This window comes from Pteropus alecto, unplaced genomic scaffold, assembly GCF_000325575.1.
Source record: "Pteropus alecto unplaced genomic scaffold, ASM32557v1 scaffold16, whole genome shotgun sequence".
NCBI lineage: Eukaryota > Metazoa > Chordata > Mammalia > Chiroptera > Pteropodidae > Pteropus > Pteropus alecto.
Genome location: NW_006438867.1, coordinates 1,271,005 through 1,290,177, shown reverse-complemented (window position 1 = coordinate 1,290,177; position 19,173 = coordinate 1,271,005). Strand labels below are relative to the sequence as shown.

Genomic DNA, 19,173 nt, shown 5'->3' with positions numbered 1-19,173 from the left:
TTAATACAGAGCATTGTTTTATTTGTTAATTAAGAGGTAGAGAGTATAATATAGAGGAATTATGCCCAACATGAAATAATCAGAAAATTGAAGAAAGAAAGTAGAACTTGTTAAACATGGAAAAAAAAAAGGGGGGGGCCAGAATTCTGACAGGCATACTTTGTGGATGGAAGTATTTTTAATTTAGATTTAGAGATCATCGTGTTAAAAACTTGAGGATAGAGGTGAGTATATTTAGATAAGCCTGTGCTAGAAGGTTATACTCAATGGTGAGTATACTAGAGATAGAATAAAAGAGAAACTGCAGCAATATTTTAGGATATAGATGAATATGGTTATTGATGCAATGACTGAATCTAAGTCTTCACTGTTTAGTGTGGGCTAAGGCCAACAACATTGTCAGTCATTGAAAGTTCAGTAGTGATTCAGAATCTCAGGTCCCGCTTCAGATCTACTGAATAAGAATCTACATTTAACACTGTGATTCTTATGAATGTTAAAAATTTGATAAACACTAGTTTAAAGGATTTGGTGTCTAATAAAATTATATTAGCTCCACTGTCTCTGATAAACAATAAAAAAGTAGTTTTAATTCAATGTAAATACACAGTCAAATGCTTATAAATCCAGGGAGCGTGTGTGTGTGTGTGTGTGTGTGTGTGTGTGTGTGTGTGTGTGTGTGTATTTATGAGTTTGTTTTAGATAAGCTGAACTGACGGTGGTATGAGAAATTGGGTGATAGGGACTAGCCATGGGGTGGTGGTTCTAAAAGTTAAGTAAGCAATAGGATCACCTGGAGGCTTGTCTACACAGGTTCCTGAGTGACACCCTCAGCATTTCTGATTCCGTAGTCCAAGGTGAGACCCTAAACTTTGCATTTCCACCAGGTTCCCAAGTGACACTGTTAGTAGTACAAGGACCAACTTTTAAGAATCACTGCTTTATAGAAAAAGACTTTTGAATAATTTAGGATAGTCTTCCAGTTTTTATAATTTTTTCTATTTTTTCTTTATTTAAGGTCAGTACTCTTATTGAGGTTATGAACAGGTAAATTCAGTTAAGTAAAGAGACCTTTGAAAGTAGCTGCATAGAAGTCACACACATAAGAGATATTCCATGGTACAGATTAGTGTGATACATAATTACAGGAAAGAACAAAAAATATCAAAAGTAATCCCTAAGTCACTGAACTCTAGTGCAGGTAGAAAAGCTGAATATAGTGCAATGGAAGCCAGAGGATGAGAACTGAATAATTCATCATATAAGTATAAATGTCAGGAAGGGATCTAGACCAGAATGAAACAGTAGGACACAGTGGACATGAGAGACATGAGTAAATGATGAAGAACCTGGGCCAGAAAAGGAGAAAACTTCTCATACCTAGTTTCTGACATCTTTACTCTATTTATCACCATCATAAACCTAAAATGAAATGTCAAATCATACTGTCCTTATATTATATATTTGGATGTTGTAGAAATTAAGAGAATACAAGCCTTGGAACATCCTACTGGGATTTGAATCCTGTACTTGATGCTTCCTGATTGTGTGAACATTAATAAATTATTAAATTCTCAATGTGTCTTATTTTTTGATCTGTAAAATGAAGATAGTAGAAACACTATCATATAAGGTTATTATAAAATTAAATGAATTAATATGCAAAAAATATAGCAGTTTCTAGATCATGGTATGTATTCAATAAATCTAGATATTACCATTATTACATAAGCAAATATATTTACACAAACAAGGAATGTGTGCACACACATATATCCATATACTTATTCAATCACTTACAATCTTATACAGATATAATATTTGTTCACTTTTAGTATATTAAGGAGTATTGAAGATATGCTAATTTATATGTATTTACATATTTTATAACCTAATTTTAATTAGCATAATGTCACTATAGGGGATTAATTTTAAAAAGTTTTCTATAAGAAATATACAATCAGAAGATAATCCAAGCGAAAGGAAATAACAATAAAATAAGTAGTGAACTAAATTTTTATCAGCCTTATTAAAGGTTAAAAGGTAGTGAAGATTTAATCATATCTGAGAAGACATTAGCTAAAAATTTTGAGATTAGTCAAGAAGACTGATAGATAAACTTCAGATTCTATCCTCCATATACTATATTGGCCAACAAACTAAACTCCCTGGCTATGTCAGGATCAAAGTATCTCTTATCCAGTCATCGAATCATCTGATTTTTCTCCTTGGACAAGCATGCCAAATTGAGATTTGCAGATTGGAATTCAAGGAATAGCTCAAAGCATATTACTAGAGCACCAATCTTCTGATGTCTACAAATCCAGAAGGGAAGATGATAATTAAACTCCATCTGACAGTATTGGTGAGGTGGGGGCAGGATTAAACTTTTTAAATTATTTCTGGGCCTAAATTCAAAATTGGTTTGGCATCTGAGCTGGGATGATGAGTAAGCAGTAATAGGAAGTTGAAAATGCAGAGGTAAAGGAAATAATATGGGAGGTGATAAACCCAACATTGCATACATTAAACTATTGAACTTGGCAAACAAACAAAACCCAGTTTAGTTAGCTGGAAGGCAGAGTCAACAGATATTGTTAATTCTTTGAAAATTACAGAGGGCAGCAGTTGGTAGGAATTCCACATCTATTCACAAATATCCCTCTTCAGGGTACATATGAGGAATTGTTTTAAACTATCATAAAAAAATAGAGAAAAAACTGCCAATCATTTCTAGGTGGCTAGCTAGATGCTTTCATAAAAATAAGGACAGATATGGAGGCAGAATATTACATAGTTTTTATGGAACCACTATTCGACTATTGATTGCAGGTGAATAATTGGTAGATGGAAACCTGAATAAAGTTTGGTCCTGATTTTGGCCAGCTCTCAATGTATTGGTTTCCCAGTCTCTGGTGACCCACCCGCACTTTCTGCACAGAGAAGTGGCATGTTCAGAAAGGGTGTCCACCTTTACTCACAGTCATTTGGAGAGATTCCTGGTTTAGAAGACTAAACTCTGCTGTCCTTTGTTCTATTAAAACAAAGATCCATAAAGGAAAAAAGAGATATAATGGGAATGAATACTAGTTGTTCTCATGAGTTGAAAGGATATTGTTACTCTTTCTGCCTCTGTACCTTTCCATATGATGTCAAGACCAACTATTTCTGAAAATATTAAATTGTACAAGACCCTGTAAAACAGGGTCTTATTTATACCTTCTTTTCAGAATCACCAGTTGATAATCACAGAATAGAATCTTTCCCCTACATGCCAATTACACACATAAATAATTTAAGTGAATAGTTATGTTTGTTTCAAACATATTAGATTCCATAAGCAGATAAGTTTTAACTCAAGCCTTAGGGTGAAGAATAAGATCATTTTCTTTTATGCTTCCTAACCTCATTGCCTCTCTGACAACAGATCTTGAGACTGTCTTGGCTAACATATTTCCTGGGCTAAAACATAACAGTTGTTAATTATTTGTTTACTGAGGTCGGAATAGAATTAACTAGTCTATGATGGAGTAAGAAAAATTATGTGATTTGGCAATAGCAGAGCCCACACAGTAACTGACCCAGCTAGTGCTATTTGCTCCAACTTGCATGGCAACAGATGGGAGAACTGAACATAACATATAATAGAACCAAAGGATAAAACAGTTTCATATGCCTCTGCCAGCCTTTGTCATTACCTTCTTAAAGCAAAAAAAAAAAAAAAAAAAAGTATGAGGAGAAAAGTGTCAAAAAAGAATTATTCTTTGGTGTCATTTTTTATTCTTTCTCCTCAACTCATCTAATTACCACCAATGACTGTTTGTCTGCAGTGTTTATCTCAGGCTGGCCCTTTACTCCATCCCCTCTGCCCAAATTTCTCGCAAGGATTACTGAATAGTGGGCTTCCCTCTCTCTTTTTTTCAAACAACTTATGTTATATTCTTAATAATGAGGAATGCATCATTTCCTCTCCATCATCATTTTCAAGATTTCCACTTACCACGAGTCTAAGTGTTGCTTGTTTACATCCTGGTTGGTATATTATCGTGATAGCTTCCTGAGTTAACGTACATCTCAATGTGAAAGGACAGATCATAAAGCATGAGTGAAAAATGACTTAAAAATAAGAAATAAGCTATGCACATGAGAAAATTCTGCATGGAAAGTTGGACCTGCTGTCATCAATAGCAATTCTTCAAAGGAACTCAACCTGTAACCCAAAGCATCTGAGTGCAAATAAGAATGTTACTAATTTTTTTTTCTAACTCAAAGTACTGGTATCCTTGTGAATGTTGAACAATTCTATATATAAACTATATCTTCATGTTATCTCAGAGGTTTTATTAAAATACATTTGCTCATCATATTAGTTTCCTAGGACTGACATAACAAAGTACTATAAATTGCTTAAAACAAAGAAACTTATTATTTCATGTTCTGGAGCTTGAATTCCAAAATCAAGGTGTTGACAGAGCCATTCTCCCTCTCAGACTCTGGGTAGCGTCCTTCTTTGCCTCTTTCTACCTTCTGGAAGTCCGACAATCCTTGACATTCCTTGGCTTACAGCTTCGTTATTTCATCTCTGTCTCTATTGCCATGTTGCATTCTCTCCATGTGCTTCACTTCATATCATCTTCTCTTTTTGTGTAAGGACACCAGTCATATTGTATTAAAGGCCTATCTTACTCCGATATAAACTTATCTTAACTAATTTTATCTGTTATGACCCTTTTACCAAATACAGTCAAATTCTGAGGTAATGGAAGTTAAGAGCTTAACGTAATTTTTGTGGTATGTAATTCAAACCATAACATTCATAATTATCATTTTCTAGTAGTTACCTAATATATAGCTTTTGGTTATATAGTTTATATAAAACTTGCTATTTCAAATGCTTCAAATATATATCAAGTCCATAAATAATTTTTAAAAACGCTGCCTTCCACTCCATGTTCAATTTTCCTCCATCTCCTGACTATATTTTTCTATTGCTTTATTTTCTCATAAAGGCTGATGATAAAAGGTAATGAATAAGAAAGAGTAAAGAAGATCAAATTAACAATAAATCATGATGTGGGGATTCTACATATAGGTAGGTAGTACCATATGATGCAAGTTTAAGATTTTCTGAAGAAAAAAAAAAGTCCTATACATAAAAATATCTCTATATTAGTCTGCTACTATAATTAAAACTTTTTCCTATGGGCTTTCTGGAAAACTTTATATTTTAACTGGCGTAAATTTAGACTGCTTAGGCAAGCATACACACAATTGCTACCTAGTTGAAATAAGACTTTCATTTAATGGGATAAAAAAATAAATAAAGCTTTGGTAGCTGAAAAAAATGAGAGGCATGGAACCTTGATCTGGTTCAGTACTATACACTCTGTGAAGAACTCTAAGGATATAGACAAAAATATACAGATACTGCTCTGAGAGAAGACATCTGGGAATGGGTATTTATATAAATCTCCAACAAAAGAAAAACTTTAACTATCTATAGGTTTGCCTGGTTTGATCATGTTTCTAAATTTATCAGCAGATATTTTTTCTATTGGAAAATTACCACTTGAAAGTCACACACATACAAATAACTCAATACATTTATAATTAATTATTTGAGGCTATAACATTGCTTATCTGCCCGTATGCTTATATAATTTTATATAAGCCCGTATGCTTATAATTATTTGAGGCTATAACATTGCTTATCTGCCCGTATGCTTAGTGACATAACATCTACTTACATGAGATACGAGTTCTTCTCCATCCACTAATGGCCTAAGTTAACACCTAGAGAGTCTCTGACGTCAAAAACTATGTTGTTTAACTGAATCCCTTTGACCACATATAATTCAACTATCCAAGCACGATAACTAGAAAACAAACAACCCAAATTAAAAAAGAAATGGGCTTAAGACTTGGATACCATCAAAAGATATACAGATGGAAAATGAGCATGTGAAAGATATGTAGCATTATTTTTCATTAGAGAAATGTAAATTAAAACCATGAGATACCACTACACAGCTGTTAGAATAGCTAAAATAAAAAGAGCTAACCATGATATGTGTTGGTAAAAATTTGGAGGAACAGGAACTCTCATACATTGCCCAACAAAATGTAAATTGTTAATTGCTTTGTAAACAATTTGCGGTCTTTTTTTTTAATTAAACATACACTTAGCATATAATGGACTCATTTTAATCTCAGGCATTTATCCAAAAGAAAAGAAGGAATATGTCTATTTAAAGACTTGCTGTCTACATCCATGCTACCTTGAACAAGCCCTATCCCATCTGATCTCGGAAGCTAAGCAGGGTAGGCCTGGTTAGTACTTGGATGGGAGACCACCTAGGAAGACCAGGCGCTGTAGGTGTTAAAAATAAAAAAAATAAGGGATTGTAAACTGACAAGCTCCTTGCAATCTGTGAGATCAACCAAGGGTTGCCTTGCCTAAAAAAAACAACCAACCAAATAAATGAATAAATTTAAAAAATTTTTTAAAGAAAGTAAATTTAGTTATTATACTGTAAAGGCATGACATCACTTTTGTAAAAGATTAGACAATAAAAAAATAAACTATTAATGTGCACACATAGTTGAATCTCAAAATAATTATGCTGAATGAAAAAAAACCAGAGGGAGAAAAAAAAAACATGTGCTGTATAGTTCTATTTATATAAACTTTAGAAAATGCAAACTGATCTACAGTGACTGAAAGCAGTTCAGCCGTTGTCTGAGAAGGGGCAACGTGTACAGAGAAAGATTATTAAAGGGTAAAGAGAAACTTGTGAGGGTGATAGATATGTTCACTATATTAATTGTGGTGATGTTTTCATGGGTGTACAGATATTATAGAATGCTATCAAAGCATTCACTTTAAATACGTGCAGTTTACTGTATGTCAATTTCACCTTAATAAAGTTGTTTAAAATATCCCTATTTTGCTGGTGTCATAAGCACATTTAGGATGGTTTACCTCCAATCTTTTACCAATCTTATCAAGTCAGCCTCTTTCTCTTGCATCCATCTCTTTATTTCATTTCAATACCATTTTTAGTTCAGATAGCATGAGATAGTGTCATAATATCAGATGTCATTGTCTCAGGCCAAAACTAGGAAACTAGGCCTATTTTATGCTGAAGCCTATCAGCTTCTGAGTTTTTCTCTTTCTAACCAACACATAATATTGCTGAGATTATGAGCCTTGTAAAATGCAAATTTAACTGTCTCTTTCTGATTTAAAAGTCTGTACTACTATTTCATAGTCTTCAGGAAAAAGGTCTAGGTTTATGCAAGGCCTACAAGTTCCTAAGATCCTTTACCAGGACCTTCCTTTCCCTCAGACTTGCATATCTACATTTCAGGCATACAAACCAATTAGAATGCTCTGACCATGTCTGGGCCTTTCTTATTATTGTAGGTTTTCATTTGCTGATAATTTTGCCTGAAATTATTCACTTCTTATTTTCTCATAGTAAATTTCTCTTGGTCCCAGAACTCAGCTTCTAATTCTAGAGTCAATTGTTCTTTTTTTCAGTACTGGAGTTGTACTTTAAACATACATTTATAATTACACTTTTTTTTTTATCTCTTGCATTTTAATTATGAGTTACAGTGAGCTATTTTAGAAGGGTCTGTGTTTTGTTTTGTTTTGTTTTTTTGTTTGTTTCATCACTCAATCCCTAGCACCAGTACTAGGCACTGAGATATCAATGAATGTTTACTAAGCTGAATTCACTGTTGAATATAGCTCAAGGCTTATGGGCCCATTTAATCAGGCACTAATCATTCATGTAAGTTCCACAGAAAAGCTTGGCTGAAGTCATTAATCTCAACAATAAGAAGAAGGACACTTTATATTCTTGTGTTTATTTCTAGAAATTACAAAATTAGCTGTTTCTCTTCTTCTTAATGTGATATGAAATAGTCAAGGTAGGTTTCTAGGAATTCCACTGTGTTGTTTGAGTGTAGTATGAGAAGGTTGTCTCAGTCCAGGTTAGATGTCAGTGCTTAGTAGCTATTGAAAATCGTTTGTCTTGGAAAATACATCTTCAAAAGGAGCACAGAAGCAGAATTATTTCTAGATGTCAAAGAAAAATATCTCAGAGAAATGTAGTTCAATTCCACAAGAATCAATGAAAGAACGGCAAGACCAGGGAGTGGCAAAAATGCTCTTCAGTACTCTTTAATCATCTTGGTATTGCTTTAAAAAAAGATAATAATGATATTGTTCCCTGTACCTTACTCTTTTGTGCAATCAGAGTTATGAATGTTTGATGAAAAATGTAAAAAAAAAAAAAAAGAAAAAAAGAAAAAAATGAAACCAATTTCAAATAACTTATTTTCCTAAATATAAATCTATTGATGATGTCTAAATATTGGGAAGAAAATACCCATGTTGGACTCATGCAAGAAAACAATGATATTAAAAATACATACAAATGAACTACATTCTTTTTTAAAATCACTATTAGTCTCTACACAGTGAATAAGTATTGTTCACTACTCACATAAAATCGAAACACTTTAAAAGTAGATTCAAAGGTTTGTTCTCTTGTGTTATTATAAGCATGTATAATATAGGATAACATATACTGATAAGCTAAAACAACCTGCATGGTTTGATTTGGAACTTTCAATATTTAGTATTGCTCTGTTCCAAAAGATAAATATATACCCAAACTGCATTTCATCAAGTAATAAGCTTCCGTAATACAATCTGTTTATAGATTAGGGATTGTCTCTGAAATTTTCCATAGTTATTTTTAAATATCACAAGATGTGAACATAGTGTTTAGGCATTAGTTATGCATATATAATCTGATTACAAAGTCCAAGGCACATTCTATAATAAGTATAGTATATAGAAAGAGCTCGATTTTTATTGTTTCATACGCCTGCACCAGTAACCATTCTTACCCCACCCCATCAAGACTATCACAATATGATTCGGAAAGTCCTATGGACAGTAAACCAATGACTCTTAATCCTGTTGCTACCCTAGGACATCCAAAATTGCATGTCTACTTTCCTAGCAGCAAAACCAAGACTGTCCCTCTAAAGCTCCTTATATTTAACTAGGAATAATCTAATTATGAGATTGAAGTAATTCATACAAAATTACAGCTGATTGGATTCATCTTAATCTTTCATTTGCATTTAAGAAATGATAAAAGATAGTGAATAGAAAAGATAGAAAAATACTGAATGACAGAGATTTATATGCCAGAACTGAAGGAATTGTATCTTTCCACCCCGGATTTTTTCCACTACTCCTGTCTCTTGCCTGAGTCTCTTGAGCTATACTAATTCAGGAAGGCAGAAGGGCAAGCAGTCATTATGTTCTCAACCTTCAATGCTGGCGCCTTCTCTGTCCTAAAATATGGATTCAATTTCTTGGTTCAGACAGACTAGAAGCTTCCATACTTTATAGTAAATAGAGTTACAATTTTAGCATTATAAAGATGATAATGATTATACAGAATGCCTTTTTTTTTTTTTTTTTAGTTCCTTGACTTTCAGTAGAAATAAATGAAAGCTATGAGGACATTTACAAATGCCTAAGAATTTCTTGCTAAATTCTTCTCTAGTTGCGGAAAGTCCATTTGACATCAAACAGGACCTATCTGCTTCACATCATCTAGAGACATATTATTGCCAACTGTGAGCAACTATTTAACCACCTCCAAACGTTTATAATGTAGTTTTTGGTGCATCATACATAGGAGAAATATAATCAAAATATTTACTTATATTTCTGTCAGGATAATTTTACTTTACCCAAAACATTGTTGAAAGCTGAAAACAGTTTGAACTTTTTCCTTTTACTAAATTCAGTAAGACCATGATACATATTCTGTATACTTCTGTAGGTATCTCATTCTCTAATCTCAAAGGAATTAAAAAATCACAATAGTATTCATAAAGGGGGTATTTTCATATCTATTCCAAGAATTCAAAAACAGTAAGGCTATAAAAGACATATAACATTTAAATGGAAAGTTTTAATGTCCAGTACATCATTTCTTCAGCTAATTGAAAATGAAAAAGCTAAAGGTCTAAAGGGTGGCAAAGAAACTTCTCTTTCTTTCTCCATATGAATAAATAACAACCAAACAATCTCTACCTTCTCAGCATGTTCAAGGTAGGTTTTTCATTTAGCAAAGGGCTAGAGAAAGCTTTATAACAATTTCTTGGGACTGACATATTCTTACATTTTCATTTTTATCACAGTAATTGTTTGTTATGTCTATAAAAATAGGAAATGTCCTCCTCCAACTAGAGCTAAGTCCAAGTCAAAATTTTCTGCCCTAAGATATTGTGGAGGCTTAAAATACTGGGTGGTGAATATATAGGGAGTCTCTTTTGAGATAGTATTTCACAATGCTACTGAAATATTGACCTCAAAAGGTAGCTAAATGTTTAAAGATTGAGAATATTTCTTGAATTGAGGATTTACAACATGCACTCATTATCTAAGAGGTGATAATACTTTCTGGTATAAATGTTTGTATCCAGATGCTGCCCAATACATAGATTTGACGGGAATAGAAAACATAGTAAAGATTTGTAAATTACATTGGAGGGATTTCAAATAAGTGTAAAATACTGGTAGTCTTGACATTGTGAGGAGTATAGAATTAATTTTTAAGAATAAAATTACTGATAATCAATAATCACTAATTGAATAAAGAAAACTTTGTATGTGAAGCAACTGGAGAATGAGAAATTGTATCTTCTTTCATCATTCACCTTTCCTCCCTGCATACACACATTTAAACTCCAGGAGTCCTCAGTCCCAAACATTGTCTTCTCCTTATTCAACCACTCCAATCACCACACCATCTTCTCTGATCAGCTTTTATTCTGAGTAAGAAATAACTTTTATATGGCTGGGTTTTCTATATATATACATATATCAACATTAATTATAATAAATAACAGTATAGTTAACTCTTTATCGATATATTTATCTTTGTATACCCCCATAACAATTTGATATTATTTATATTTGCATCTGTAATGCTTTGCAGAGTTTCTGGTGCAAAGAAGATTCTTGAAAAGTATTTTTAGAATGAATGAATAAATGTATGAATAGCAACAGTAGAAATGCAAACTTTATCTACTGTTTTCAAAATCATGCCTAGGTTATTTTATGGCTCTAATGCTGCTATGTAGTATGGAAGAAGAGGCCAAGTCTAAACATACGGCTGAAGGCTAAAGAGAGAAGTGTAAACAATGAGATATTCTTAAAGAAGTCAAAGATATATAGCACATTATATAACTGACTTTACTACTTTGTCCTAAGAATTAAGAAAAAATTATTTTGTCAATAAACATAACCATGATATATAGAAAAAGATGTTAATTTTGTTACAGATTAACACTGATTTCTGACTCTTGTTGGATTCCTAGCTAAATATATTACTAAATGAATATATTCTACTTACCAATCACATTATTTATCCCTTCTCCTGTTAGGAAAAAAATTTCAGCTGATGTCTGACCTTCTTCATGGATCTTGAATTTCTCTTATCTCTAAAGATTTGTATGACGGAAGATATCTGGTTATGGATTGTATTAGTTATAGATTTTCAATTAGCAAGAGAATTGTCTTAGTCCATTCAAGCTGCTATAACAGAATACCATAGATTGCATGGCTTATGAACAAAAAACTTTTATTTTTTATAGTTTTGGAAGTTGAGAAGTTGAAAATCAAGATGGCAACAGATTTGTAAGGACCCAGTTTCTGATTCAAAGAATCAGAAAATTTTTTACCTGTAATGTCACATAGCAGAAGGGAGTCTCTTCTTCTAAGAGTACTAATCTCACTCTTGAGGGCCATACCGTTATGGCCTAATCACCTCCCAAAGACCTCACCTCCAAACACCATCATATTGGGAATTAAGTTTCCACATATGAATATTGAACATAAACACTCAGTCTTTAGCAGGAAAAAAGTAAATAAAGAGAAAGATGGACTATGACTTTTAAATCAAGCTAATGCATTGAGAAGTAAATTTCTAAAGTATATACAATGCCGTAAAACATGTAATTAGCTATTCTCTCTTATACCAAGCAAAGGCTGATTTTATACTTTAAAATGAGTTTTTATATAAAAACCCTCCTCACAAAATAATCATAAAACAAAGTGTATTATGAATATATGAATTCTCAAGTCAGTGTTCTAAAAAGTCACATAAAATCAGTTTAGAAAAAACAGCACTACAAATCTTCTGTTAAAGATATGTGCTTTTTACTAGAGGTCTATTATGACTACTCAATTTCTAAACCTTCTTTTGTTGCATACTGCAAATTCACAAATAAAGATACCAAATTACATCAATTATTTTAATATATTAAATGGATGGTCATAGTAACAGATATTTCAAATAGAACTTCTTTGCAGTATATTCTAAGAGTTTATATTGTAAGCAATAGTACTTTCAAATGTTAGATATGACACAAATGTTGCAGTGACAATCATAACTTTATTCAAAGTAATTCATTAATTATTTATGGAAATGACAAATCCCTGATTCTATCTTAAAGATTACTAAATTTTGTAACATTTAAGTTTTTTTTCCCTCAGAGGATTGTTTCCAGAATAAGTGGATCACCCAAGTGTTGATTAATTCAAAGTTCTTTTTTTATTATTTCCCCTACCATTCAAGATATGAATCTTACTGTAAGATGTAATAAATGTGTTTGAGAAAGATATTAGTAGTTTGTGAAGAGATTTACACTCAGTAACTTTCTATATTTTGCATACGTTTCATTCTAGATGCGTGGCTTGCTTAACTTGCCCAGTGAAGTACAGACATTTACTCTCCTCAGTCAAATTAGTGCTGTCCTGAGAAATACAAGGTGTGCCATATGTGTAATTTAAAATTTCCTAAATGACATATTTAAAAAAGAGGAAAAAAAAGGTAAAATTAATTTTCAAAGTTTTCCTCTGATCAAACATATCTATAATCTTATTTTGAGGTATAAGCAATTTAAAATTTATTAATGAGAGGATTTTTTTTCTTTTTTTTCTTGTACCAAGCCTTGGAAATCTGGATGCACTTGACACTTATATTATACCTCAGTTTGGACAAACTGTATTGCGATTGCTTAACTGCTTCATGTAGCTAGCAGCTACTGTTGACAACACAGCTTTGGTGTTTTTCAAATTATAAGCTAATATCATTTGAAAATTCTAAAGAAAAATCTAAGAGGGTCCCTGAGTAGGAATGTAAACAACAGTAATTTTGTTGTTTCGGTGGCTGTTAATAAAAAGTTTATTGCAGAGGGAGTGACTGTACCTATTTCTCTGTCTGCCCTTCTCTTCAAAGGGTGACAAGCAGACAGAGAATTATTCTTAACAATTCTTGGTACAGGGGATTTACAGTGTCCCTTCCTTATAGTGCTAAAAGAAATTAAATGATAGGGATCTGTAAAATTTCAGAAATGGAGTGTCTGGTCACAGACCTCTGTTCTTAGGATGTAATTTGGAAGCAGATATCCCTGTCCAGGCAACGAGAACTTCCCCCACATATTTCTCCTTGTCGCCCAATCAGTAAGCAATCCTCTGGGGTCAATAGTTCCTGTTTTAAAATGTAACACTGGAGTAATTCAGTGTATCAGTCAGTGACATCTTTGTATATAATATTTTGAACATGAAATCATATTACTTTCTTCATTGCTAAGATTGCTTTTAAGAGCACAAGAGGGCTGCTGAGTTTTTATTTGGGAGCACGGTATCAGTGGATTGTCCTGGGAGAGATTCTGCAAAAGGGAGATTTGGAGAACCTAATTGCCCTGGAAAAGATGAATCTAGAGATGAGTGAGGGGCTGAAATGGATGGAAAGAGGCTGAAAAATATGGCCTAAACTTTAGAAAACATGTCAAATGCCTGGGATCTTAAAATTGCAAACGCCTGGTTTATCATTTATCTACTTTTATTCCTCAAAGGAGGAAAAAATAAATAAGGTTTTTTTTTTTCTAAAATTTGTGATGCACACAGTTGAAAACCTGAATAAAAAACACACAAATGCTTACACTTTGATATGACACACTGTGTCACATTTACCAAGGTTTGTCTTTCTCAGAAAATTACAAGTGGAAAGTACTTCAAAAATCATAAAGCCTCACCTCTTTGTTTTTACCAGGAAATTGAGATCTATGAAGGTCAGATGAATTTCCCAGGGCCACAAAACTAGTTAGCAGCAGAGGCAGAGTTAAATCCCTATCCAATGTGGTGCTGATTGGGTCTACAGGGTGAAAGACCAGAGTTCAGGACTGAAGTCAACTCCCAAATGAAGCCAAACTTGTATAGCTATAATCCCAATTCAATAATTACAGATTCTGGATGCTGCAATATCACTAACATCATCTTGCAGCATTTTGCATTTTTTTAAATATAGGCAATGAAAGACATAAAATTAATAATACTAGTTTAATCAAGTTCTAAAATTAGGAAGAAATAAAAGCTAAGCATTCAGTTCCCAAATCCTTGCTTTGTACTCAAGAGGCTTTTCTTTACTTTCTCCTGATCTTTCGAGTCCCTGAGATTGTTGTAGACCGTTTGTCATGATTTAGATAACTAACAACCGTAAAGAAAAAAAAAAAATAGTTCTTCCAAAAAGAAATGAGTATATACATAATTCATCCTCTAAGTCTTACTTGATGTTTTCTAAAGGGAATTAAAAAATGTCTCAGGATTAAAAGATTGAGAGAGAAAAGTAATTTTATATGGGATGAGATGTGCCTTTGATATAAATCAGGGAAATAAAAGAGAAGCCAAACAGAAAGAAAAGATCCTTGGGTGTTTTCTTTTGCAGCTTAACTTGACCTTTCCAGACAGAGTAGAAATTCTAGGGGGTCAAGTAGTGGAATCACTTATTGATCCTAAGGATTATGGAGCAATTTTTCCTTCTGAAAGAGAGATGTGCTCAGGAAGATGAGAAGATAAATGCAGTGACCAAGCAGTGACCATATTAAATAAGAATCTGTGCATTTCTCATTTCGATTTCAACTCTTACATAGGAAATATCTAGGTACATCTATAGGCATCCTTTTCCCCTACTCCTGCATCTTGTATTTCTCATTCTCTACTTCATCACTCTAGACCAAGCTATTGTCATTTCTTTTCTGAATCTCTTTAATTATTTTCCTCTCTATTCTAAACACAGCACCTAAAGCAATCTTTTCAAAACACACATTTAATCATGGGAGTTTCCTGCTTTAAGGCTTTTAAAAGCTTCTTGAAGATTTTAGGATAAAAAATAAAATTCTTAATTAAGATATGCCTGATCTGATTCTTGCCTACTACTTTCCATTTGCTCTATTGTCATATGTGCTTCAGTCCTACTGGTCTATCTCCACCACAGAATTGCCCAGCATCATGCTCCCTTTTCTGAAGTGCTATCCATACTCCCCACCATCACCATCAACCATCCTTTTACCTCTTTATGTCCTATTCTTCAGTCAGTCTGCCTGGAACATCTAGACTAGTTCAGATTGCCTGCTGGCATTGTTATATAGCTCCCCACATTTTCCTTCATTATACTTTTCAAAGACTGCACAAATACACTTATTTGGGTGATGATTATTTTTATATTATTATCTCCCATTGGACAACTAGTTATATAAGGGCAGGAACTACACTTGTCATATCCACCTCTGCATCTTCAATACCTAACACTGCCTGGCATGTGTAGGTGCACAAATAATATTCATTTAATAAATAAGTAAATAAGTGTATGCTCACATAAATAAATGAATGAAACCAAAAGAGTGATTCCTTTCTCTCCTGTCCTGAAATAGTTCTCAGTGTCTCAAAGAATTTGCAGGAGTCTCACAGTCTGAAGCTGGAAGCAGTTGCCTATGTCTAACTTCCATACTTGTCCACCTGTTTCCCGAGATCTTGCCTGAATGTTCTTGGCTGGAACATCTAATGTGGCCAAAGCTGAAAGAAACATGTTATTTGCAGGCTAGACATGCATATCGCCTGAACCAATATATAGACCTATAAGGAAACTAATAAAGTATCTCCTTTTAGCTTGGGTAACAAATGAACGTAGGAATTTTCTGTTTCACGGAGAAAATAATGTGGTATTATCTAAAGAGGTTAGGCTCCAGAGCCAGAACAGCCTGTCTTTAAAATGAAGACTATAAAAATAGTTGCCTCTTTGTTTTTTTGAAGAATAAAATGAGACAAAATATTAGAGGTGCTTACCATAGTACCAGGTACAAAAAATATTATTACTTCTTTCCTTCCTCCTACTTGCTCCTTCACAATGCATAGATCTGCTTTGAGGCATTATGCAGCCCAAAGCAATCTGCAAATATTTCTATATTCACTTGCAACTCTGTAATGAGAAGGGGTTTACTAAGTTCAATTACGTGTTACTCCAGGAGTTGCATCTGACTTTATAAGAAATTATTATTCACTTGATCACATTATAGACAGCTTTATCACAACACTTGGAAATCTGCCTATTGCAGTGTGATCTTGATAGTCATCCAGAATTGGCATATATGGAAAATCAGGTCTGTCTTTCCTTTCCTATAACTATATGTGGAGGTTTGGCTGTGGCCAGATTTAGTTGTTGGCCCGAAAGTATCCCTGCGAACCTGAGACATAGAGTAAAGTGACTCAGAGAAACTGTGGAAATATGCCTCAGAGTTCTATTCCTTCTCAGGAGTCAAAGGCATGCCTTAGGCTTCCAATTAATTTTTTTATGTATAGAATCTCTCAGCTTGATAAACCTTTGCTAGAATTAAATATATTGTTAATATGTGTATTTTAAAGACAGAGAAACATTGTAACTTTTTTTTTATTTTAGTGAATCAAAAGTAGAGAACAAAAGTTGTTAAAATATATATATATTTTTCTTTCTAGGAGAAAGTCCTTTCTGTGGTTGCTGTGACTTCCTGAATAGTCTCATAGGTTGGATAATTCTTGGGATATGACTTTACTCTCATAATCATATTTGTAAGAATTACAAGTAGGAAGATGAACAAGTTCTTTAAGAGTGGTACCTCTAGTATCAGATAAAAATAACTAGAAAACATTTAAATTGGTGAATTGTTTAATTAAGTGGTGGTCTTTCTAAGAAGGATTGTAGAAATACACCTCTATCCAACTACTAAAAATTCCTATTAAAGCCTCCAATTATTGAATTTAAATTAAATTTTAAATAATACTTTGAATTGTAAAGTTACAGATTTATTAATCTTAAAACTATTCATTTAAATTTTCATTTCTATTTTTTACCAACATTTTATAAACAAATATTTTTTACCATACATTCACCAGTAAGGGATAAAGAACACTGGCTTTGAGTTTCTAGCCAAGTGTTTATAGAAAAACTTCTAAAATGAGTTATTCTTTTTCAAAATAAAGTTGAACTTTGAACCTACATAGCATATTCAGGAAGTGGTTAGTACCGTGTGTGGTGGGGGATAGGGGTGGTTTACTCTGAGGACTTATGTTACTGGTGAAATATGAACTTTTATTCTTAAATATATTTGACATAAAATCTCAGATAAACAGATCTTAAAAACACACAATCTCTCTACTTAGGGGTTATTTTTAATCATTGCAAGTCATAACAAGCATGGTATTTTTAAACTAGGAAGCTGGAAAAAATTATTTTTAAATTGTCCTCTGTGAGTTTACTTTCTTCATAGCTACTCCTCTTGGATACATCTAAGTTTTTTTTAATAGGTTTATATAGAAGGCTACAATGAGAGAGAATGATGAAGTATCATAGACTGAATATATATTTATATGCACATATGTGCACTTGTTTAACTCGTTGATGTGAAAACTTATTGGGATGATGTAATAACACATGTAGTTGGAAAACAAAAACATCTGAGCTGAGGCTGCCCAGGAGATAATAGCTTATTTCCATGGCAATAGTTCGCATTCACAGCATTTTACAAGGAGCTATAAGAGGAAGAAATAGGTTCGAGAACAATTTTCAAAACTGATAATAAAATTTACTTGTCATCAATGAATTACCATCATTTAGAGATTTAAGATGGTTTATATTAGAGTATCACAAAAAGTAAATAGCTAATAGATGAAAATTTTAGGAAAGTTTTAGAACAGAGTGCTACTTATGTTGCACATAATCATAAAATATAAAACAGTGTCACTAATATAAAGACTAACAAATGCTTTTAAAAAGGGTTTCTATACTAATGATTAGTACTTCTTTAAAAATTGGTTAACATTCTGTATTTCGTTGGTGTTTTATTTTCTACATTATTGCTCTCCAATAACATCATTTCAGTAAGAGAAGAATAATAGATAATTAAATAATGTGCTCATTTAGAATAATTTGACAAATATTTTCAACTATCTGTCAGGGTCTATGTTGTATCTAGACTCACATTTTACAATAAACAGAAAGAGAAAGAACTGTCTTGTAGTTTACTTTTTATTTGAGGATTATAGACAACAACAAAAAGACAAAACATAAGTGTGATATAGTTAACATAATGTAACTGTGTCTACAAACTGAAAGAATTGTAAGGATTTTGGCTCTAACCAGAGTGAAATTGAGAGTCACCTGAAAGTGTTAGATAGAGAACAGTAAAAAATGACATTATATGTCTTATGCTTCAGTTCAGAATCAGGGACAAATTCAAGAGACATTGTGAAGATAAATTCAATAAAAGTTGATCATTGGACATAAAGTATAATGGAGAGAACATGCTCATATTTTTGATATGGGTAGTTATTGAGTTTGGGTAGACTACACTTAGGCAGCAGTATAGACTTAATTTTTTTTTAGAAATTAACATTGTACTTGACATTGTAGATGTTGTTATATAAGAATAGGGATGGGAAATATGTTTCATCTTGCATGCCAACATGAGTTTATTAATGATAGGGACTTGGAACACATTGTAGCGAAGTCTGAAACTAAATTATAATTCAGAGGAAGATTTATCCAGTACAATGTCTCTAATTTCCATGGCTGAATTTTAGTCTGGTGTGGTTAAAATTTTATTTATATACTGTTATGGGGTGAACTGTATTCTCTCAAGATTCATATGTTAAAGTCATAACCCCCAGTATCTCAAACTGTGACTATGTTTGGAGATGGGGTTTTTAAAGAGGTAATAAATTAGATATAGAGGGAAGACCGTGTGAAGGCAGAATGA

General features: G+C 32.8%; 1 protein-coding gene and 1 pseudogene across 4 annotated transcripts in view; one reads left to right on the top strand and one right to left on the bottom strand.

The window, feature by feature from the left end:
- The window catches only part of TRPC4 (transient receptor potential cation channel subfamily C member 4), a 219,057-nt gene that overhangs the window by 59,247 nt on the left and 140,637 nt on the right, over positions 1 to 19,173 (bottom strand). The window lies entirely within an intron of this gene.
- On the top strand, positions 6,262 to 6,379 carry LOC112482900 (annotated as a pseudogene).